The sequence below is a fragment of the Mixophyes fleayi genome (assembly GCF_038048845.1).
Source record: "Mixophyes fleayi isolate aMixFle1 chromosome 2 unlocalized genomic scaffold, aMixFle1.hap1 SUPER_2_unloc_5, whole genome shotgun sequence".
Classification (NCBI taxonomy): domain Eukaryota; kingdom Metazoa; phylum Chordata; class Amphibia; order Anura; family Limnodynastidae; genus Mixophyes; species Mixophyes fleayi.
The window spans coordinates 359101-384594 of NW_027445882.1; positions in this window are offsets into that span (position 1 = coordinate 359101).

Here is a 25494-nt window from a genome sequence, read left to right on the forward strand (position 1 = left end):
GTTTCCAGAGACTGAGTTGTATCCCTGTTCTCTATGTTGAAGTCTCATGGGATCTAATCCCGATTTGATAAGTATAACCATAAGTAATATCAGTAATTCTCTTTGACTAAGATATGTTTTAACAAGTTTCACAAGTCTGGGAGGTGGCTGTCAGGGTACCCATGGGGGTAGAAGCTTAGTCTTGCGTTCAGGGCCAGTTGCGCCCAGTAGTGGCCCGTCCGCTCGCGGGAGGCTGGTCCTTTCACGGGGGAATGGACTGCTTCCATGGGGGTCCGGAGGTGGCTGCGCCCCATTGAGTTTACGCTAAATCTATCTATGTGGTTTTTGTAATGTTTTTATAATTCCTCTCGCTGTTTTTTTTTGGGTGTTCCGCGGGTGGGAATTTGTTCCAACCACCCCCCCACATCTTAAATAATTTGTCACACTCTTACCCATATGGCAAATACTCTGACCCAGTTCCTCGGGTCAGTCCATCCCACTAATATTTCCTTCGTTCCCTCTTCCCCCTCCCTTCTAATCCCCTCCTTCTTCTTCCCAGTCACTCCAGACCTAAATTTCTAGTGCAATATTTATGCTAGTTCTGTAAATCGTTTCACCATGACCCTCTAGAGTATGGTTAAGTTTTATACTTTAAACACTAAAGGTCTTAACTCTCCCAACAAACGGCGCTTAGCGCTCACCACATTTCATAAACATAAAGCAGACATTGTGGCTCTCCAGGAAACCCATTTCTCCTCCCATGCCCCACCACAGTTGAGGGACTCGAGATTTCCGTTAGGTTACTTTGCAAATGGCCCTTTTAAAAGATATGGAGTGGCTGTTCTCTTTAGCGCCCGTGTACACTTTCAACTCCACTCAAAATTAGAAGATAAGTCGGGGAGGTACATCATTCTGACAGGTCTCCTAGAGGACAAGCCAATAACTATAGTTTCATTATATGTGCCAAACTCCCGTCAAATTCCCTTCCTGAAGGCCCTGTGTGAGGAGGTACAAAAAGTCTGAAAGGGTCACTTGGTGTTATTGGGAGACTTTAATTTGACTTTGGACCCGAAGGTTGATAAGTGCAGGCCTCAGAGGTTATCCGGTCCTTACCCTACCCTTGGCTCCTCTACTGCTTTCCGTAAGCTCCTAGTGGAATATGACTTTTACGATATCTGGTGGGCGCAGTGTCCTGGTGCTCGAGAATATACCTTCCACTCAATGGTTAACAACACCTATTCTAGGATAGATATGATTTTGTCAGATAAGTGGACACTTCAGCATACTGATTCCATCAATATCCTCCCTATTACGTGGTCTGATCATGCTCCGATGGAGTGGTCCTGGAGTTTGCGTATTGCCAGAGCTCCTCCAAGACCTTGGCATATGCCAGCCTACCTACTCACTTCACTGGAGGCTAGGACTGCTCTCTCGGAGGCATTGTCACAATATATACAGTTAAACAACCCAGCTGACACTTCCCTTTTGACACATTGGTGTGCCCTGAAGGTGGTTGTTAGGGGGGCAACTATTCAAATCGGGGCCCGTTTAAAGAAGCAATACCTCCTACGCCAACGAACACTCGAGTCTGACTTTGCGAGATTAGAGCTCCAAAACCAAACACGTCCATCTAAAACCTTACAAAGGGAAATAAATGAGGTGAGGAAACAGCTAAATAATATTTTCATATCTCGCATGAAATCCTCCTTACTTAAGTTGAGGCAAAAATTCTATACAATGGGTAATAGGGCCAGTCGTCTCCTAGCCCAAAAATTAAGAGGCAAGCAAGCTAGGATTCATATTAAAGTATTGCACGGTCCTAGAGGTAACAAAATATGCAACCCAGCGGCCATAGCTAAACAGTTTGCCAAATTCTACTCTAAACTTTATAACCTCCAGGATGATGGTAATATCTTTAAACCATCTGAGGCCTCTATTTCCGCATTCCTTCAACACCTAGACCTTCCCTTGTTAGATGCTGATAGTTTACAATTGCTTAATCTTCCTTGGACCCAGGGAGAGGTTGAGGGAATCATTAAATCCCTTCCAAAAGATAAGGCCCCTGGCCCGGATGGTTTCAATAATGCATTCTATACTGTCTTCGGGACCGAAGTTTCCCCTCCACTCACTAACCTGTATAATAGCGTTTCGGAGGGAAGGGGCTTCCCAACAGAAATGTTGGAAGCACAGATTATTACTATACCGAAACCTGGCAAGGACCACTCAGACTGTAAGAACTATAGACCAATAGCATTGCTTAATACAGACCTGAAAATATACACTAGATTGCTTGCTGATCACCTGAATCACCTCTTACCACAACTGATCCATCCGGACCAGGTAGGCTTTGTAGTAGGCCGTCAGGCCTCGGATAACACCCGACGCATATTAAATGTTGTGGACCTCCTCTCTGGGCTCCTGGAGAAAGTTATTCTGCTCTCTTTGGACGCAGAAAAAGCTTTTGATAGACTTCATTAGAAGTACATGAAGGAGGTTTTGTGCAAGTTTGGCTTACAGGGAAGGGTTCTTCACTCCATATTAGCCCTATATCAGGATCCCTCCGCTAAAGTAACGGTTTCTTATCACCTTCATTTTCCATCACTAATGGTATGAGGCAGGGGTGCCCTCTTTCCCCTTTAATGTATGTTTTGGCCATAGAACCCCTGGCCTATACAATTCGGCAGGCGGATAACTTTCCAGGTATTAACATTCATTCACATAGACAGAAGGTATGCCTATTTGCTGATGATATCCTTCTGTTTGTAAACAGTCCGGAGACCTCGTTGATAACTTTGAAGCATATCTTAGACCGGTTTAGCGAAGCATCACTTTATAAATTGAACATTACAAAATCCGATTTACCTTCACCTCTCCTCACTGGCTAAGAATTGGATTGACTTTGAGGTCTCCTGGCTGGGGCGTATAGCGGCTTTCAAGATGATGTTGCTACCAAAACTTATGTATATCTTCCGTACCATACCCTATATTATACCAAAACAAATGATGGATAGGTTTCACACTTTGATGATGTCATGTGTCTGGAGGCAGAAACGCCCCCTCCTTACACACAAATGTATGTCTTTACCGAAGTCGAGAGGTGGCTTATTGCTTCCCAGCTTAACACATTACCAGGATGCTTGTATTTTGAGCTGCCTCTGAGACTGGTCGCTACCTTATGCAGCTAAGCCGTGGGTGGATATTGAGAGGGCTTTATACGTAGGATACCCCCTGCTAGATCTTCTCTGGATTCCTAGGTCGGACCGCCCATCGGGTGCCTGTAAATTGCTCTCCATCTCGGATGCCTTACGGGTATGGGATAAACTTATTAGGTCACAGAAGGACTTTGTACTCCCCTCCCGTAATCTTTCCCTCCAAGCATTGTCGAAACTCATGCCAGATATCAATATTACTGTATGGAAAAATAGAGGGATAGTCTCTCTGGCGGATATGTTTGTGCAGACCCTTTTCCTCTCCTTCGACGTGCTTAGGGACAAATACAATCTGCCTCAGTCCGAGATGTTTTAATATATGCGAATTAGACACTGGGTGGGGGCAGCCTCCAGGACCCCCCATGCTCTGTCCACATTACCAGCTCAGGTTCTAGATAGACTAACAAAGGCGGGTAGTAGGGGAGGAATAACATTCTGGTACCGCTATTTCCAGTCCCTGGTCCCAGCCTTCAAGACTCCGACCCAAGCACGATGGGAGGCAGATATTGGCCTGATTCTCACTCCCCAGCAGTGGGAAAAGATCTTCATATCCTTACACCGCATGTCCAGATGCATTAATCACACCGAAATGCATGTTAAGCTCCTCAATCGGCTCTATCTCACCCCAGATCGCCTTCATAAGATATGGCCAAGTCAGTCTAAATTCTGCTGGCGTCAATGTGGTCAGATAGCAGATGTTTATCATGTCTTTTGGACATGCCCGGTGATTCAGGTGTTCTGGGATGAGGTATCCGCTTTGATCTCGGAGGTCCTGCGAGTTTCTATCACTCTTGACCCGGGGGTAGCCCTCCTACATATATATCAGCCTGTGATCCCTAGCTATAAGCGCTATCTATTTGGACACATACTAATAGCTGCTAGAGCAGCAATAGCTCAGAACTAAAAGTCCCCTACTCCCCCCAGTATCACTAAGGTTGTGTCTAAAATCCATTATAGTTTTGAGATGGAGACAACGGATGTGCCCTATATGTCATCCGCCTCCAATCCAATTATCAAATGGTTTAGCTGGCATGAATATGTCACAGTGGGCTCCGGTAGAGCACGGGTAGCCTCAAATCTTTCACCCTCTCCCTCTCCAGCAGCCTTCATAGAGGAACCCCAGCTTAATGAGTAACTTCTGCCTTTGTGTTATTTGAGCTACCTAGGTTTTAATGTGTCCCCATATATCTTATTTCTGCTTTTCAAAGTAATGTGCATGTTATAAAATCGCTCTCTCAATGGAGTGACTCCCCCCCCCCTGCGTGGGGGCTTCCCCCCCTTTTTTCCCTTTTGTTTGTCCCTTCAATTGTACTTGTCACCCTTTCTTTTTTTGTACCCCATTTAATTTTGAAAAACTCAATAAAAATTTATTAAGGTAAAAAAAAAAAGTTTAAGAAAGTGATAGAATAGAAAAAGTTCTTAATTAAAATTACTTTCTTCCAGAAGAGATATTAAGGATAGTAGCTACTAATGAATACATAGTTAATGAAGTTGAAATAGACACCAATCCTTCAACTTCAACCTTTTTTGGACCTTCTGTGATACCTATCTTAAATTAGAAATTGATCCAGATGAAGCAATTGCCAATCTGTTTCAGTCGTGGAACTCCCTCCTGACCCTGGATTATAGGCCTATGTCCCTCTGAATCCACTAATATAATTAATTTTTTTTATCATCAATAATTTGCATTGAGAACTTCTGCAACATATAGGGTACAGAAAATGAGAAGGGAGTCAAACAGAAAGGTTGGAGGGAGGGGAAACAGGGGGAGCCCCCTCTCAGAGAGGGGGTAGTTGCTCAATGAGTGTTACAACATAAATTAAACTGAAGGTTATAAAGATACTGAGAAAAAAAAAAAGGCAAAGCATTGTAATGAGAAAGAGCATGTCAGTGTAAAATAGGGTAGTATAGACCTACTCAGGAACATCACAAAGAAAGCCACTAGTCATCCCGGGGGGAGTCAGGAGAAGCTTGGGGCACATGAGTGGGAGAGGGAGAAGGGGTTCCTCTAGTTGCTCCAGCTCCCTCTGTGATGTACACATGCCACTTGAACCACTTTATAATAGGGGCCGAAGTGGAAGTAGAGTAGGGCATATCTATTGTCTCCATTTTGAAGCTGTTCTGGATTTTAGAGCTAATTCTAGGCAGGGCAGGAGCCTTCCAATTTTGGGCTATCACTGCTCTTCTCCTGGTCAGGATATGACCTAGTAGGTATCGGTCATGTTTAGGGACAGAGGTGGGAATGAGGTGAGATGAAGGAGGACGACCCACAACCGGGTCCATATCTACAGGTCCCCCTGAAACCACGGATAAGTTTCCCTTTACAAGGCAGCGCCGCTTTAAATTTAAGCTGTCATCTTGCCGATTTCCGGCGACTTGTACAACTCGCACTATGATACATTTACCCCTAGGTCTCAAACCTCTTGGTATCATTAATTGTTTCTTGTAATTATTAGGCATGGTTTCATTCCAGAAGACCGTTGTTTGCTTATACATGAGGTTCCTAAATTCATGAAGTAATTGAGACCAACCCTTGACTATGTCATTATGATCTGCGGTTTCAAAGCTGAATTCAGCATCCACATCCCCCTGCCACTTATCTTGTCTTTTGATCAGATCTCCACTTATTTTAAAAGTTGCCATGGGTCCTCTACTGAGCTCAATGTACAGAAGTTAAATATTAAGTTTATTATTTTTATTTTTATTTAAATAATCATGATTTTAAGAGATAGGTAATAAGAGCCTGTGCTGGTATAATTATGAAGCAGAAAGCAACAACCTAATTGTTACGAGCCGCGGCGGTGCCCAGCCGCCGCGACTCACTCACCTGCGTCCCGGCCGTCGCTATGGCGACCGGGACGTCACTTCCGGCCCTGACCCGGCCGTTGCCGGGGCAACGAGAAGACGCTTCGGCGCTGCGTCCCGGCAATGAGAGGAAGCCGGGCGCAGCGCTCACCATATGTTCTAGCCTGTGGGCTAATTAATGCAGCCTATTAATTATGCTGGGGGCTGTGTCTAATTCAGAGCTAGGCTCTGATTGGTGGCCACTGGTATTTAAGGCAATGAGGTCTGCTGCCTCATTGCCGGTTATAGCTTCTGTGTTCCAGTCTGCTGACCTGCTAGTTCCTGTCCTGTATCCTGATATCTCTATTTGACTCCCCGTGTATGACCCTTGGCTTTGATTTGGACCTTGCTCGTGTTTCCTGTGACCCTGATCTTTGGCCTGTTTACCCGTTCTGCTATTTGCCTGTGACCCCTGACCTCAGCTTGTTCATCGATACCGTTGTCTGCTGCCGGCCCTTGACCTTTGCGTGGACCCGACTCCTCTTGCCTGGGTTCTCCCCAGCTGGTACGCACTTCACGACCCTCTGTCAGTCTGCGGCCCAGTCTGTCCCCACCATCAGGGGCTCCAGTGAACACCTGACTGGCAGAGTAGATTCCGGGTTGTGTTGTGCCGGCTGGAGGGGTTCCTAACATTATAACCGGCCCACTCACGGAGACGAGGTTGGAATGGATGCAAGTGGAGCCTCACCGTCTCCGGCACAAGCCCTAGCAGATCATGTTGAGTCCTTTTATCAGATGATCCAGGGATTGGCTGAGCGTCTGTCTGTTCAGGAAGCCGCAAAAGTGTCACAACCCACTCCAAGTTCCGTCTGTGAACCTAAGATGAACTTGCCGGATCGCTTCTCTGGAAATAGGTCCCTGTTTCGGAATTTCAGGGAGAGCTGCAAGCTCTATTTCCGATTGAGACCCCGCTCCTCCGGGTCAGAGCATCAAAGAGTCGGGATTATCATTTCCCTTCTACAGGGTGACCCCCAGTCCTGGGCGTTTTCCTTGCCGCAGACCAGTCCTGCCATGCAGTCAGTAGACGCTTTCTTCGAGGCGTTAGGTCTACTATATGACGACCCGGACCGTACTGCCACCGCTGAAACTCATCTACGGGCCTTGAAACAAGGCCGGCGCTCGGCAGAGGAATACTGCGCTGAATTCCGTAGATGGTCACCTGATAGTGGATGGAATGATCCTGCCTTGCGGAGTCAGTTCCGTCTTGGCCTGTCGGAACAGGTCAAAGACTCTTTGGTGCAGTACCCATCTTCTACCTCTCTGGAGGATCTGATGCACCTCTCCATTAAAATCGACAGGAGATTTAAAGAGCGGAAAATCGAAAAGGAGACATCATCACCTCTATCCGGCTTCATTCCTGTTCCCACGGATGGTGAGGAACCCATGCAATTGGGGGCGTATCGTCTCTCCCCTGAGGAAAGAGACAAGAGAAGATCACAGGGCCTATGTCTCTATTGCGGCACAAAAGGCCACTTCTCCCGTTCCTGCCCGAATAAGCCGGGAAAAGAGCATGCCTAGGGAACGAGGGGAAAGTTCACCTAGGTCTGCAGATTGTCTCCCCGAAAAACGCCGTATTGATCCCTGCACAGCTCATGTTTAGTGCTCGTTCAATGGACCTGTCTGCCTTCGTTGATAGTGGAGCTGCAGGCAACTTCCTGGACATCGGGTTCGCCCGCGCTGCTAAAATTCCGATGGTAAAACTCAAGTCCGCTATTACTGTCTGTGGCTTAGATGGAGGTCCGTTGCCTGGTGACAAGATTTCCTGGGAGACCTCGCCACTACAATTAAAAATCAGAGCTCTCCATTCAGAGTCAATAACCTTCCTTCTTATCGATTGTTCATCAGTTCCCTTGATCTTGGGTCACCCATGGCTTTCCCGTCATAACCCTGTCATGGACTGGGTAAAAGGAGAAATTGTCCAGTGGAGCTCTTACTGTACACAGTCCTGCTTGTCACTGCCCCTGCGGGTGATTCAGTCTATTCCGGAGCAGCTTCCCTCACAATATCATGAGTTCTGGGATGTGTTCTCCAAGAAAGCTGCTGACACCTTACCACCACACCGTGACTTTGACTGTGCCATCGAGCTTATTCCTGGTTCCAAGTTGCCTAAGGGTCGCCTGTACTCTCTCTCTGGTCCGGAGACCAAGTCCATGCAGGAATACATTGAAGAAAATCTGGAGAAGGGCTTCATCAGGCCATCTAAATCTCCCGTAGGAGCAGGATGCTTCTTTGTATCCAAAAAGGACGGAGGACTAAGACCCTGTATTGATTACCGGGGATTGAATCTTATTACAATCAAGAATACCTATCCCCTTCCGCTCATCTCCGTATTATTTGATCAGCTGAGAGGTGCTACTGTCTTCTCAAAAATCGATCTTCGTGGAGCGTATAACCTCATCCGTATCAAGGAGGGAGACGAGTGGAAGACGGCATTCAATACGCACTTTGGCCATTATGAATACTTGGTTATGCCGTTCGGTCTTAGCAATGCACCTGCAGTATTCCAGGACTTAATCAATGAGGTTCTTCGGGACTTTCTTGGTAGTTTCGTGGTCGTCTATTTAGATGATATCCTCATCTATTCCAGATCGCTGTCTGTACATCAGAATCACGTTAAACAAGTTCTACGAAGACTGCGAGAGAACCACCTTTACGCCAAACTAGAAAAGTGTGAGTTCGAGGTGCAGAAAGTATCCTTTTTAGGTTACATAATCTCTTCTGAGGGATTCTCCATGGATCCAACTAAGGTTCAGGCTATTCTAGATTGGGTGCAACCAAACAACCTTAAGGCGGTGCAGAGGTTTCTGGGCTTTTCCAATTATTATAGAAGGTTCATTCCAGGTTTTGCGGACATCGTGGCTCCCATTGTCGCCCTAACCCGTAAAGGGATGGATCCAACTAATTGGTCGCCTCAAGCAGTAGCCTCATTCGAAAGCCTGAAAAAAGCCTTTGTCTCCGCTCAGGTCCTTAGACACCCGGATCCAGCTAAACCATTTGTTCTTGAGGTCGACGCCTCTGACGTCGGTGCTGGGGCTATACTATCACAGAAGGACCCTCATACTAATCGTCTACACCCGTGTGCCTATTTCTCCCGTCAGTTCTCTTCAGCAGAAGCCAACTATGATGTCGGGAATAGGGAACTGTTGGCAATCAAATGGGCCTTCGAGGAGTGGCGACATTGGCTGGAGGGTGCTCCACATCAGATCTCTGTCATTACCGACCACAAGAACTTGCAATATATACAATCAGCCAAACGTCTAAATCCCAGACAGGCCCGTTGGTCGTTGTTCTTTACCCGGTTCAATTTCCTGATCACCTATCGACCGGGTTCCAAAAATGTCCGGGCAGATGCTCTGTCCAGAAGTTTCTTGGCACACCACGTTCCAGTTTCGAACCCAGAGCCTATTATTCCTCCTTCCATAATCCATGTTGGATTAACCCAAGATCTGAGTATCACACTTCAGAGATTCCAGAAATTAGCCCCTGATACTACTCCGGAACAACGTCTTTTTGTTCCAGTCCATCTAGGGAAGGCGGTTCTTGCAGAGGCGCATAATAGTAGGTCTGCTGGACACCCTGGAGTTTATAAGATGCTGGAGATCCTTTCCCGTACGGTCTGGTGGCCATCCTTGTCCGCTGACGTCAAAAGTCATGTCCTCTCGTGTGAAATTTGTGCCAGGAACAAAGTCCCCAGGACTCGCCCGGTGGGTCAATTGCTTCCATTGCCCATTCCTGCAAAACCTTGGACACATTTGTCCATGGATTTTATTGTTGATTTGCCACCTTCTGCAGGACATAATACTATTTGGGTTGTGGTGGACCGTTTCAGTAAAATGGCACATTTCATCCCATTAACCAGGCTTCCTACAGCTCGAGATCTGGCCATTCTCTTCATACAACATGTTTTCCGGCTCCATGGCCTTCCTTCCGATATTGTTTCTGATCGTGGTTCACAATTTATAGCACAATTCTGGAAATCCTTCTGCACCCTCCTCGGAATCCGGATCAGTCTGTCATCTGCATACCACCCTCAGTCTAACGGGCAAACTGAAAGGGTTAACCAAGCACTTGAACAGTTCCTCCGATGTTATTCCTCAGAATTCCATGACAACTGGTCATCTTTGCTGCCTTGGGTAGAGTTTGCCTACAATAACTCATCTCACTCATCTACTCAAACTTCCCCGTTCTACTGTAACTTCGGTTTCCATCCCAGGTCTAATTCTCTGTACTCTCTCAAATCTGCTGGTATTCCGGAGATTCATTCCACAGCTGCTGATCTGAAAGTAATTTGGGGGAAAGTTCAGTCCTCCTTGAAAAAATCCTCATTGTCGGCCAAAAAATTTTCGGATCGCCACCGTACCACCTGCCCATTCAAAGTGGGCCAGAAAGTATGGCTATCAACTAGAAATCTCAGGCTCAGACAGCCTTGTAAAAAACTAGGGCCTAAATTTATTGGGCCGTTCATGATTACCAAACAGATCAATCCGGTAGCTTTTAGATTGAAGATTCCTAGCTCACTAAAAATTCCGAACACATTTCATTGTTCATTGTTGAAGCCGGTATTGTATTCTAGCCAATCCTCAACTGTGCCTGGGGGAAGTTCGAGGAAGCCACTAAGATATGTGGTTCAAAGGATTTTAGATTCCAAAAAAGTGCAAGGACAGGTGCACTTCCTGGTGCAGTGGAGGAATCGCGGGTTAGAAGAGCGATCTTGGGTTCCGCGAAGACAACTCCATGCCCCTAAACAATTGAAGGAATTCTTCAGGAGGTTCCCAAGAAAACCTGGATGTCGGGGTCCCTCGACCCCTCCTCAAGGGGGGGGTACTGTTACGAGCCGCGGCAGTGCCCAGCCGCCGCGACTCACTCACCTGCGTCCCGGCCGTCGCTATGGCGACCGGGACGTCACTTCCGGCCCTGACCCGGCCGTTGCCGGGGCAACGAGAAGACGCTTCGGCGCTGCGTCCCGGCAATGAGAGGAAGCCGGGCGCAGCGCTCACCATATGTTCTAGCCTGTGGGCTAATTAATGCAGCCTATTAATTATGCTGGGGGCTGTGTCTAATTCAGAGCTAGGCTCTGATTGGTGGCCACTGGTACTTAAGGCAATGAGATCTGCTGCCTCATTGCCGGTTATAGCTTCTGTGTTCCAGTCTGCTGACCTGCTAGTTCCTGTCCTGTATCCTGATATCTCTATTTGACTCCCCGTGTATGACCCTTGGCTTTGATTTGGACCTTGCTCGTGTTTCCTGTGACCCTGATCTTTGGCCTGTTTACCCGTTCTGCTATTTGCCTGTGACCCCTGACCTCAGCTTGTTCATCGATACCGTTGTCTGCTGCCGGCCCTTGACCTCTGCGTGGACCCGACTCCTCTTGCCTGGGTTCTCCCCAGCTGGTACGCACTTCACGACCCTCTGTCAGTCTGCGGCCCAGTCTGTCCCCACCATCAGGGGCTCCTGTGAACACCTGACTGGCAGAGTAGATTCCGGGTTGTGTTGTGCCGGCTGGAGGGGTTCCTAACACTAATTAAATTGAAAAAATAAATATACCACACCAGGTAATACCCAAACCTTTCAAGAGGATAGTCAGATTTATAACTGAAACTTACTCTATATGGTTAACCCTCCTGAGGGTGGTGCACCCACACATAAGTTAATTCACATAAAGAAACAAAGGACAATTTGTATATATGGGCACTAACTAAATGCCATAACTATCCTCAATACATTATTCATAGTGTCTCTATTGAATACAACATATAATAGAAAATAACCATTTTGATTCACTAAAACACATGTTGCATTTGTCTCTAGTAAGGAGATGATTCAATCTGAAGGTACATGTGACTTTAGATACTTGCAGTGTGATTTTTAACTGTAGCATTGTCTTATTGTAGCTATTCATTGATATTAATCTCTGCTAAGGACATTATTAATCTATTCCCTCCGCTTACTATTTAATTAAAGGAACTATATCAGTTGATATATATATATATATATATATATATATATATAATAGAGAGCTGGCAGGCGCGGCTATAGCAGTATTTTTCTGATTATTTTATCAGTATATTTATAGGTTTTCATGTCCATTTACAAGTTTTAACACTTCACTTATTTGTCATGTCCTATAATAAAGTAATTATCTGGTGCGGTATATTTCTTTTTTCAGTTCAATCCTCATGTTTGCTCAAGTCTTTCTGTAGAGAAACTACATCTTGGTCTAATTTTATTATCTTACAAAGTTTAGTGTCTTCTGCAAAAATGTAAAATTTGCTCTCTAAACCATCACCTTTTCTTTTGTAAACCAACCTATTGTGTGGCACTGTATCAAAGGCCTTTGCAAAATCTAAGTAGACCACATCTACTGTACTACCATGGTCTAAGTTCCCACTAACCTCCTCCTAGAAACTAATTAGATTATTTTGACATGACCTATCCCTCACAAACCCATGCTGATTCCTAATAATAAGCTTGTTGCTCATCAAGTAATACTGATTACTATACCTTAATTTATGTATATACCTTTTAGCAGTTTCCCTACTATTGAATAAAGGCTTACCGGTCTATAATTCGCTAGTTGTAGTCTCCTTCCCATTTAAAGCAATGACATCACATCTGCTATTCATCAATCTCTTGGTACTGAGCCTGATTAAATTGAATGCACGAAAATTAATACTAGCAGTCTAGTTATTCCTGAGTTTAGCTCCCTAAGAACCCTTGGGTGTATGTCATCTGCACCTGGAGCTTTATTTATCTTAATTTTATTCAGATGCCTTTGGACTTCTTCCTTTGTCAGCTAAGTTTTAATTAATGGTGTGATTGCATTTCCATTTTTTTCTTTATTTATTATTCCTACCATATGTTCCTCTCTAGTAAATACTAAAGAAAAGAAAGTGTTTGATAAGTCTGATTTTTCCTTATTATAATTACTCAATCCACCCATTTCACTTCTTAGGGGGTCCTATATTGTCTTTTTTAATCCTATTTCCATTTATGTACTTAAAACACTTTTTAGGGTTTGTGTTACTTGTTTTTATTTTTCTAATGTAGCCAATCTAACTTCCTTTTTAGATGTTTATTACATTCCTTGTAGTTACGGAAAGTATCCTCAGTTCCTTCAGACTTAAACAATTTAAATGATATAGATAAAATCTCTAAATCACTTTAGATCCCCTTTTCAGTGATTCCTATATAATGTAGCCTTAGTATATCACAGAGTGCCACATCACTCTAAACACAATTAGCCACAAAACAAAGATGTCACGTAGGAACAAAACAGCTTAGGCAATCACCTACAGACAATTATAGTGGCCAAAACAAAAAAGCCACATGCAATAAGTCCTTAATGTCATTCAATTGTTTATATAGTCTATTTCTTTTCTTTCTCCACTTGTTTTGATACAGTATTTCTTCAAAGTTCCTCAAAAAACGATGTTGCATGTGTGGGAAATTTCATGCATAAGGGTAAATTGCTTTGAACTGTCACCAACAGCTGTCTGGAGATTTTCTTAGCACTTCTTATTCTTTATATTCTCCGAAATGGGTATACATGGAAAGATATAAGGGACAAGATCTGGGGTGATACCCTTACAGTTACAATTTTTATTTCATATATCATATATAGCTAAAAACATATAAAATCCCAAATGTTGTAATCTGCAATAAAAATATTGCTTATCTTTAAAAAAATCCATTACTAGTCAACAAGTTCACTTGTTGACTAGTAATGATCACTTCTAATTCCCACTTCAATCACTATCTAAAGTATCCACACCGATAAGTGTGCTTATATTAGAATTTATAATTTCCCCTTTCGGGAGTCACTACCAATTTTATTCCTTTATGGAGGATAGAACAATATAGAGACCTGAAACAATTATTTTATGTACCAGACTAAGAATATATGTACTGTGCACTTTTTATTTTCTGCTATCGCTTTCTTAATCTATGTTTTTAATATTTCACCATGATGTTGTGGATACAGTGGATGTTGGCATATAAAATTTTCAATTACAATTTTTTTTAAAGCTAATATGATTACATTAGTAGCCAAAAAGTTTGTGAGCATGTTTTGCACCAGCTCTTCATAATTGTCTGCTTTGTGGTTACCCAAAAAGCGCATGACAACTGAAACATAACTTTACCAGGCAGAGGCTTCGAAACCATACATACATTTTGATAAGTTTACAAATTTGAGGGCCATTAAAGATTCCAGCTTTTAGTTTTACCATACATTGTCCAGTGAATAATCTACAAATATGTTTGAAGTAATCAAAATCTTTGTCCAAATTGTTTCATTAATCCCAGCTTGATATGGAATGGTGGGAGAATGTTTTTTTCCCTTTCAACCAATTGACTTTATTCTTACTTGAAATACTCTGTATATACAATATGTCACTACAACCACTCCGCATACAACTTGACTTATTTGCATTAATTACATGTATATAAATATATTACATGGTCGAGAAACAAGAACAAAAACAATAGACAAACCACTCAACTCCCAACTGTCAACTGACTACTTGTTGTGTGACTGATCACTTATATACGGAGGGGGAATATTCTAGAATTATCACGGAGCGAACACCTAAAATATTTGCGTGTCTCACCTTCTAGAATATTCTGGTACATTCCCATATGCATGTGTTCTGGCTAAGTTCCCTATTAAATGAGGGTATCCGTAATCTCAAGAACTAGAGCCAATTCGAAAAAAACCTACTTTCATATTTTAATTCAGCAGCCACCATATACCCTAAATTCCTTCAAATATCTACTGCTGATAAATTATTATTTTTTTGTTAGGCTGTGTTAGTTATACATTGCATATTTATATACAATCCGTATTCATATACATGGGTCTTTGGGACCACCTTGCTGTAAGTCTCGGGCAGTCCCATTTATCCTGGGGCTGTGCAAGGTGAGGGTTCCAGTCCCACCACCAATGCAATTTCAGGTCACCTAGGGGCCCTATCACCCAGAGGCACAGGCACCTCAGGATCCAATCCCCACCGGCCTTCCGGGATCAGATAAAGGAGACCCGCCCATTCAGGGCATCCCAAACCAACCATACTAGGTCAGATACTGCAATTGAGTTTAGCCAAAAGAACAAATTGAGATTGACATTTTAATCTCAAACTGAACATTAAGTGTAGATACATGGTAACTGGATATAGCAATACAAGGTAGCTGGCATATATATCAGAGTCACCTTGTTTAATTCACAAGGGCAGCATTACGACCCATATTTAGCTTACTGATAGCATAAAGAACTTAGGTAGATAACTTATTTTATCTTGTTCTAGAAAACACATGTCTGGCTAAATATCACACCCCCTGAAATGAAAGGAATTACCAGAAATAATAAACAAGCAGAATATCTAATCAGAAACACCAATAGTAACATGCTTTTGTATAAATCAAAAGAAAAAGACAAACAAGAAAATATCTCTGAGGCTATTCCCTTTATCTCTAAATTTAGCCGAGATTCAAAAAAAGTGGAACGTATTTTTCACAAACATTGGCATATTCTACTGGGAGATGAAAAACTAAAGGATATACTCCCAACAAAACCTAAATTCATTTATACCAGAGCCAATAATCTCAGGCAACAGTTAGTGCACAGCACAATCCCCTCCAACAATACCATCACCTCAGAAACTTGGTTAGGAGAAAAAGACCACGGTTTCTACCACTGCAATAGATGTAAAGCTTGCAGAACCAGCCATGTACGTAATACTAAACCAACCACTTCTTACACATCTTCGTGTACTGGAGAAGTTCACACTATCAACAGCAAGATTACCTGTGATTACACAGGTGTAATCTACCTGCTACAGTGTCCCTGCGGCCTACAATATGTAGGGAGAACTATCAGAAAGCTGCATACACGTATAAGTGAACATCAAAGAAACATCCAAAAGGCTTTGAAAATCATAGTGTATCAGAACACTTTTTGACTCACCACAATAAAAACCCTTCACTCCTCCACTTCATAGGCATCCAGAAAGTGAATAAGCCATGGAGAGGCGGAGATCATGTCAGATTAATTTCACAGGAAGAATCAAAGTTTATCTTTAACTTGCAGACCCTAGCCCCTAAAGGGCTCAATATTGACTTTGAACTCAACCATTTTATCTAGGGTTCCCCATTTCTATTTTTCTTTCACTATACACAATACTAACTGGTTGTATCTGCCTTTTATTTATCACTGCTTTCTACTTTTGATTTATTGTAACACCGCTTATATTATTTATATAATAGTTCTATATAATGACCTCATCTGTGGGCTGATTGTATATACCCTCAGTCTATCATTCCCCCCAACCAGAGCCGGATTTACACCTCATGGGGCCCTAGGCAAGATATCGGTTTGGTGCCCCCCCCCTTCACACACACAGTGGCCCCTCGCACACACATAATACACGCACGCAGTGGCCCCTCACACACACATAATACACGCACGCAGCGGCCCCTCACACACACATAATACACGCACGCAGCGGCCCCTCACACACACATAATACACATAATAATACATGCACGCAGTGGCCCTTCACACACACACACACACACATAATACACGCACGCAGTGGCCCCTCACACACACACACACACACACACACACATAATACACGCACGCAGTGGCCCCTCACACACACATAATACACGCACACAGTGGCCCCTCACACACACACATAATACACACAGACAGTGGCCACACACATACACACACGGGGCCTGATCAAGGGTTCTGGCAGCCCTAGGCTAATACGGCCGTAGCACCCCCCCGAATATATATGTGTATAGGAACACTCCTGAATATGAATGTTCAGGTGTATTCTCCAGCATTCAAATTTAGACAGATTGTGCCATTGTCTCTTACCTGTTCTTGCTCTTCTCTCTTGCAATTTTGTTATCCTCTCGCTGGCTTCTGGAAAGTTGGCATCCTGTTTTGAAAAAGCAAAAATTTATTATAATGCAAAATGTTAACAAACCCTGAATGATTAGGCACTTTAGTTAAAACAAAACACCCCATTATGGCCAGCTAAAAGTACCCCATTGTACAGGCATATATAAGCAATATCTAAATATTTGTGGTCAATCAAATACAAACCTCTACCAGCCCCATCTCACTAATATTTAGTATTCTAGTGATTGCTGAGACCACAGAGAGCATCCATGTGACCACCACATAATCATGAGATTATGCCCTCCAAAGCTGCTCTATTTTTTAAATAACCCCTGCAGCCATTTTCCTTAACCACCCCCCCCACAGCCATTTTCCTTAACCCCTGCTGCAGCCATTTTCTTTAACCCCCCCTACAGCCATTTTCCTTACCTCCCACCCTGCATCCATCCCCCCTGCAGCTATTTTTCTTGCCTCCACTCGGTAGCTATCCCCCCGTCACATCAAAACTCCCCCAGTCACATATATCAGCCCCCCTCCTCTGCCCTCCTTCACACATATCAACCTCTCTCCCTCCCTATAGATTTTCATGGCAGCCCCCCCTCCCACTCTATAGATATGCAGGGCAGGTTCCCCCCCCTCCCTATAGATATGAAGGGCAGGTTCCCCCCCCTCCCTCCCTATAGATATGCAGGGCAGGTTCCCCCCTCCCTCCCTATAGATATGCAGGGCAGGTTCCTCCCTCCCTATAGATATGCAGGGCAGGTTCCCCCCTCCCTACCTATAGATATGCAGGGCAGGTTCCCCCACCCCCCTCCCTATAGATATGCAGGGCAGGTTCCCCCCCTCCCTATAGATATGCAGGGCAGGTTCCCACCCCCTCCCTATAGATATGCAGGGCAGGTTCCCCCCCTCCCTATAGATATGCAGGGCAGGTTCCCCCCTCCCTATAGATATGCAGGGCAGGTTCCCCCCCCCTCCCTATAGATATGCAGGGCAGGTTCCCCCCCTCCCTATAGAAATACAGGGCAGGTTCCCCCCTCCCTATAGATATGCAGGGCAGGTTCCCCCCCTCCCTATAGATATGCAGGGCAGGTTCACCCCCTCCCTATAGATATGCAGGGCAGGTTCCCCCCTCACTTACCTGTAGTTGAGTAGTGCTGGCCAGCGTCGCTCCTCTGCTCCTCAGATCAGCAGACAGGAAGTGAAGACGTCCTGCTTCCTGTCTGCTGCACAGCAACAGGCAGCCTAGCGATTGGCTGCCTGTTGCTAACCACTGACCACCAATGCATTTGATTGGGGAGCACCAGACCCCCCTCCCCCGACTCGCGGCACCCCCCCCCCCGCGCGATGGGGTGGGGGTGTGTCGCGAGTCAGGGGAGGGGCCGAATTTTTTTTTATTATAATTTTTTTTTAATTGCTCCTGTGTCCCCTGCTGGGCCTTCCGAGACCCGCTAGGCCCTAGGCAGGTGCCTAGGTTGCCTAGCGGTAAATCCGGCCCTGCCCCCAACCAATTGGGATGTTGCCTACAAGCAGCCAATCACGCAGGTCAAACGCCTTTAAAAGAATGGAGCCTCCTGCACAAGATCTACCTTCCCTGATGAAGCAGTAAGCGAAACACGTTGGAGGACAGCTGTTGCCCATAACTCCACTATCTACTACCTTTAGGACAGAGTTCGGAACAGCATTTTCACTTCACGTTGCATGTGCATGCGCTATCTGGTGTTAGCCATGGCCGCGACTACACCAACACTCGGAGGCTCCTGTCTACTCTCTGCGTTTAAGAGAGCATCACGTCGGGAGAAAGAGGCAGCGCTTTGACCCCACAGGGGTAAGTGAATACTTCACTACCACTCTACATATTTGTAACGGACGTTACTTTATTGACTATCTTGGCAGCTGATTACTGATCGTGAGCACTGCACTGGTTATTCATCACAACGCTAGGACTTTTGCATTTAGCCGGCATATGTACACATTTACCCTCTGATCAACAAAGGCCTGCTATGTCCATCTCAGTGTGAAGCAATACCAGCTCACCCAATCTGAGACTTTTTATCTGATGTGTTTACTTTACTGGGATTCATTTCACCCAATCAGTCTCTGGGACCTCCGTGTCCGATTATACAGGACTTATGTGAACTGCTTAGGCCTGAGCCATGCTATGTTTATGTCTTTATGCATATGCAGATATATTTGTGGTTTTTAGACCATTAAGGTTGCAACTTTGTATTGTATGTAACCATCATATTATTTGTTACCAATAAACACAATTCTATACATCTGTCTTACATCTGTGCGCTACGGGGAGACTGCTCTTTCAACCCCCTGAAATGTAGCAGCATACAGATCTAGCAGTGGGCTAGAAGTAAGCAAATGACCAGAGGATATTGTTAGCATAGTTAAAGTAACCCATTAATTAGTTCCATACTGTAAGTTTCCATGTTAAAACAAATCATATATTGTTCATTAATCATTTATATATTTTATACTTTTATTTTAGGATCTCATGATTAGGCAATAATCACAACAGCTAGTCCCCAACATCATGTTCATAATGATGACTGGTTTATCTTTACTGTGGTCACATAAACAAATGCTTATCCTAGACCAGCAGGGCCTGATTAAGGGTTCCAGCCGCCCCAGGCTAACACCCCTTGCTGCCCCTTCCCCCCCTTCCCGCTCCGCCCCCCCAACCACTACCTATATTTCTATATTTATACACAGTCTTCAAAGTGGAAGCTTAGAACAGTTTTACAATTAAGGCAGTAGAAGTGGAGGTATGGAATTACACAGTCTACCAGCCCACTTCACCACTGTGTGTGTGTGTGTGTGTGTGTGTGTGTGTGTGTGTGTGTGTGTGTGTGTGTATATGTATATATATGCACAAAATTGTAAAATATTAATACATAAAAACACATAGTCCTGATTCATTAAGGAAAGGAAATCCCCCAAAAATTTTAACTTTGCACGTGGGCAAAACCATGTTGCATTGGAGGGGGATGTAAATTAAAATGTGGGGAAAGGTTTATAGTTAGGGTAGGGCATGTTCTAGATCAACTTTAAATTGCAGTGTAAACATAAAGCTAACAAGTATTTGTGTGCTACATGAAAAAACAGCCAGTATTTAACTTGTGTGCAAAATAATAAACTAATATGCATCCCTTGCATTGTAACATGGTTTTGTCCAGGTGAAAACTTACTTATTTTTTTTAATTACTTACATTCATGAAGCAGGCCCACATTAGTTTGAAAACACATTAAAATGTCACTAAAGTAAAAATACACATTTTAAGACAAGTTAAGACAGATTGCACTGTTCTCTCTTACCTGATCTTGCAGCGTAGACTACCTGATGTTCTCTCTTACTGGATCTTGCAGCGTAGACTACCTGATGTTCTCTCTTACTGGATCTTGCAGCGTAGACTACCTGATGTTCTCTCTTACTGGATCTTGCAGTGTAGACTACCTGATGTTCTCTCTTACTGGATCTTGCAGTGTAGACTACCTGATGTTCTCTCTTGCTTGTTCGTGAAGCGTTGTTGTCAGTTGGCTTCTGGAACCTTAGGGTCCTGTATTGAAAATGTGCAAAAATGCAAAATGTTAACAAACCCTGAATGATTCAAACACAACACTCCATTATGACCAAATAAAACAACCCCTTACTACAGGCATATATAGATAATAAAAGATATGAAAATTATTTATAATAATATACTAACATCTACCAACCCATGACAGTCAGTTAATTAGCCCCCCAGCCCTTAGCCAATTTATAATTTTTATGCCCCCTGCAGCTTATTTACCCCCCCCCCACCCCCTGAGTCATGATCTCACCTCTGGCCCCCATATAGAGAAAAAAATTTCCCCAGTAATTATTTGTGCCTGAGGTCCCCCCCCAGTAATTTTTGGTGTCCGAGGGCCCCCCTGAATTGTTGGTGCCTGAGGGTCCCCCCATGAATTTTTGGAGACCTAAGTTCCCCCCTCCATGAATTTTTGATGCCTGAGGGTCCTCCCTCCATGAATTTTTGGTGCCTGAGGGTCTCCCCCCATGAATTTTTGGTGCCTGAGGGTCCCCCCCATGAATTTTTGGTGCCTGAGGTTCCCCTCTCCATGAAATTTTGGTGCCTGAGGTTCCCCCCCCCATAAATTTCTGGTGCCTAAGGTTCCCCTCCCCCTGGGTTATTATCACTCCATGGGCAGCCCACAGTGCAGTTTACTTTTTTTACTTACCTGCCGAGAAATCTTCTGTGTGCTCTGGCGTCCAGCAGTGACTGCTTCTTCAGTGCAGGCGTGCTCTGTCTGCTTAGTGTGGTCTCGTGAGATGTTAACATCTCACGTGACCACACTGAGCAGCGCACCGCGGCCGCAGTGACGGCAGATGACAGCCCCTTTCAGCATACTATAGCCTGAGTATGGAGTCATAGGCGGACTCCATACACCACAGGCGGACCCCGTTGGGAAACATTTTCGCGGGCGGGTGGGCTGGGGTTGAATGGGGGAAAAAAAAAAAAATCTTTCAAAAAAAAAATCTTTCTATTACCCAGCGCTGCTGCGCCCCCCCCCCCCGACCCGGCGCCCCAGGCTGCAGCCTGGTCAGCCTGTTGGCTGATCAGGCCCTGTAGACCAGGAACTAATTTTGTTAGACCTTTACCTTTTAGTAAATATAAATATTATTTGTTCATAAAAAAAGACCTGTAAGACAGTTAAGTAAAATGCTACAAAATGATGACCCTTGTCAATTTGTAAAGAATACATATTTTAAGAATACAGACAAAATGTATTGACTATGTGATGAACAATAGAAGTAATGACCATTTCCATAGTTCCTCGTAAGCATGCAAATGGCCTAAACCACACACGTATAATATCATATGTAAAGGCTTGCCAGTTACTCAGAATGTTTGACAGTAATCACAAATAGAATGTTACAAACTTTAAAATATTTAGTTTTTGTGCAGGAAGTACCAAATGTGAGTCATTACATAAGGCAGTGGTTCCCAAACTTTTGCAGTTCGCGGCACCCTTAGAGTCTCCAAATTTTTTCAAGGCACCCCTCCAAAATAATTACTGAGCAGTCCTGTTTTAGAGATAGTTGTGTCAAAAAGTTGTAATAAGTATTTAGGTCACGACAGAAATACTTATTTAGTTGTATGCAAAAATGCCCCTCTGCAACCAGACACTCTGCCCCCTCTGCAACCAGGCACACTGCCCCCTCTGCAACCAGGCACACTGCCCCCTCTGCCTTCTGTCACGCTGGCCCCCTCCTCTGCCCTGTCACTCTGTCTCCCTCATCTGCCCTCTCTCACGCTGTCCCCCTCTTCTGCCCTCTCTCACGCTGTCCCCCTCTTCTGCCCTCTCTCACGCTGTCCCCCTCCTCTGCCTTCTCTCACGCTGTCCCCCTCCTCTGCCCTCTCTCATGCTGCCCCCCTCCTCTGCCCTCTCTCACGCTGTCCCCCTCCTCTGCCCTCTCTCACGCTGTCCCCCTCCTCTGCCCTCTCTCACGCTGTCCCCCTCCTCTGCCCTCTCTCACGCTGTCCCCCTCTTCTGCCCTCTCTCACGCTGTCCCCCTCTTCTGCCCTCTGTCACGCTGTCCTCCTCCTCTGCCACGATCCCTTGACATCTGCCATTGTCACGGGAAACTGTCCTCGTTCCGGTTTGCAGAGTGTTGTTGGTGGACGCTATACTTATGATAAAAGCCCACCGGGACAGGACATCAGAGAGCAAAACTGAACCCAAAGGATCTGGTGGAATGCCAGACCACGGGTAAATAATATTCTGCATTAATGTTTAACTTGTCAAATTTTACATATAACTGAATTTCCATGAACATATATGCAGAAATATACTTGCTTCTGGATATTTACACCTGCATATGTTCACACCAACACTCTGCGCTGTCATGCTTCATTTGTGCATCTGATGAACATGCATTGCTTGAGAGAAACAGTCACCATAAAGCCCACAGTATTCCTCAGATCTCTGTTGGCAGGTCTGCAGTCAGTGAGGCACCCTGCTGCATATATGGTGTACAAGCCCGAAAATAAGCCTCTACTGTCAAGAAGTGCACTCACTTATACTATCTATCACTGACGTTAGCATGCCTGCCTCCGTTCTATACACACTGCTACTCAGGGCCCATCGTTGATATCACGCACCACTTACAAAAGTTGATCCGACACATAGTAAATACAGCAACATCCTCACTCTGCCCCGCGCCAGGCGCCAGCCAAAAAAAAAAGAGAGAAGCCAGAAACTTACCAATCCGCGCGGCGCCGGGACCCAGCAGCCTCCTCTCTCCCGCAGCTGTCACTGAATGACGTCAGTGACAGCTGCAGGAGAGAGGAGGCTGCTGGGTCCCGGCGCCGCGCGGATTGGTAAGTTTCTGTCTTCTTTCTTTTTTTTTTTTGCTGGCCCGCGGCACCCCAGTGACAGCGCCGCGGCACCCCTGGGAGCCGCGGCGCACACTTTGGGAACCGCCGAATAAGGTAATATACTTATTCCCTGACTATACAAGTCAGAAACTACTAGTCACACTTCTACATTACTTCCTGGTAATTTGAGACATTATAGTTAAAATGTTAATGGTGCAGAAAGCTGCCTAAATAACTCTTATGTATGGTATATGTGGATGTCATTTCGAGTGAATAAGCTTCACATGTCATAAGTACTAGTATATATAAGAATGTGTGTTAAATGGGATTTTTAAATTAAACTTTACCAATATTTTCAGTATAATCTAAATTTCATTATACACATCTTCCTTTCACTTATAAGGAAGGGTGTGGTGAGAAATTACAAATGCTTTGTGGCTTAGCTTGTGCAACATTTTTTGCTATGGGCATTTCCTGTGAGTTACCACAAACAAATGTATCTATGATTGTAGGCAGGGTTTATAGCAATGTTTACCAGGAAATTCTGCAATTATCGTCCCTATTTGGGCTAGGGGAGCCAACAAAATACTAAAATGATTTTAAAAAGGAAAGAGCTAGTCTTCACCATTCTTATAAAAACAGTAAATAAGTTTTTGAAGATAACAACTGCTCCCTGTTCTTAACAATACATTCCAGATCAGTTGTTTTACAACATGCACTATGTACTCTTTCTGAGATATTTGACAGCTGTAACTGTACTTGTGGTAGAACCCAGGCTCTAACCCTGATTGACAGTGGCCAACGAGTTCAAACGAGTTCCCTGATGACCTCAGGTCCAAGGACCGCAGCAAGGCGGGATAGGCTTTGCTGTCGAGAACTCGCGGTCGTGGTCCTCTGGCCTGTCTCAGGATGTAGCACTGCAGAATGGAAGAGAATGCTGAACAGGCAGGAGTACACAGTAACAGGAGATAATGTAGTCAAACAAGAAAAATTCCGGTATACGTGCAGGCAGAGCAGGACGGTTGAAGCAGACAGGAGCAGATTCAGGACTAGCCAGGTTTTGCTACACAGGCAATCAATATTAAGCAAGGAATGATCAGTACAGGCAGGTATACAGTAAACAGGTAGGCAATAGAGATCACACTGGAGAGGGAATGTTGGAAACAGATACAGGAGAATGCAGATCAGGAGTCAGGCGCACAGCAAACAAGTTGCTCTGACACTGCACGGGTGTCAGAGCGAGGTTTAAATAAACAGGCAAGTTTGAAATACCGGGCCCGTCATGCGATCATGTGACCGCCAAAACCCGGAAGTGCCGTGCAGCAGAAAAAGTGGGGATGGCGCTGGAACTGGGACAGTTAAGGAGCATGATATTAGCACAGCAATATGTGCAAACCAGGCTGACCAGGTGGTTACTCAGGACAACAAATATTACCAACACAGACCAACATACTCTGTTAGGGTACCACCATTTATGGCTTTGATAACATTAGAGTAAAACACATTTTAATTAATATTAAAACCTCAATGGACCTCTGACTCTGATGCCTCTTACCACAAGGCCCTTTAGCAGCTGCATGGGCTGTCAGTAATTCCACCACTGGTTGCAAGTGTAAGTGGAATCAGTGCCAGGGGGGCTGACAATGGGATCAGTGCAAGGGCTGTTGGCAGTGGGATTAATGTTAGAAGAAGTAAATCCCATACAATGTGCAATGTTCATCACTGTCTACACTAACACAGGGATCTAAATCCCACACATTACTTCCATTACCCACTGTTTACAGTAAAATAATTAAACAAAACAGTCCACTCAATACACAATGCCCCCTTCTATCTACATAATTAATAATAATAATAATAATAATAATAATAATAATAATAATAATAATACAAGCACTAAGCCTGGCATACTACATTATTTCCCTAACTAGGTACGGTATACATGTACCCAGTGGTCAGAGTGGAAATTTAGAAGTGGCAATATGAAAAATTTAATGAGAATGTAATTGACACAGTAGAAGTGGAGTTTTGGCAGTGATGCTGTCTTACACCCCTCCCCCTGCCAATTGTAACAATAAGGTCACTGTCAATATTTGTAAGCTCTAGGCAAAATTTTCCAGAAGTGTGGTATGCTTATTGATGATCTATATATAATTGGCTTCTACAGTGCATCCACCCAGAT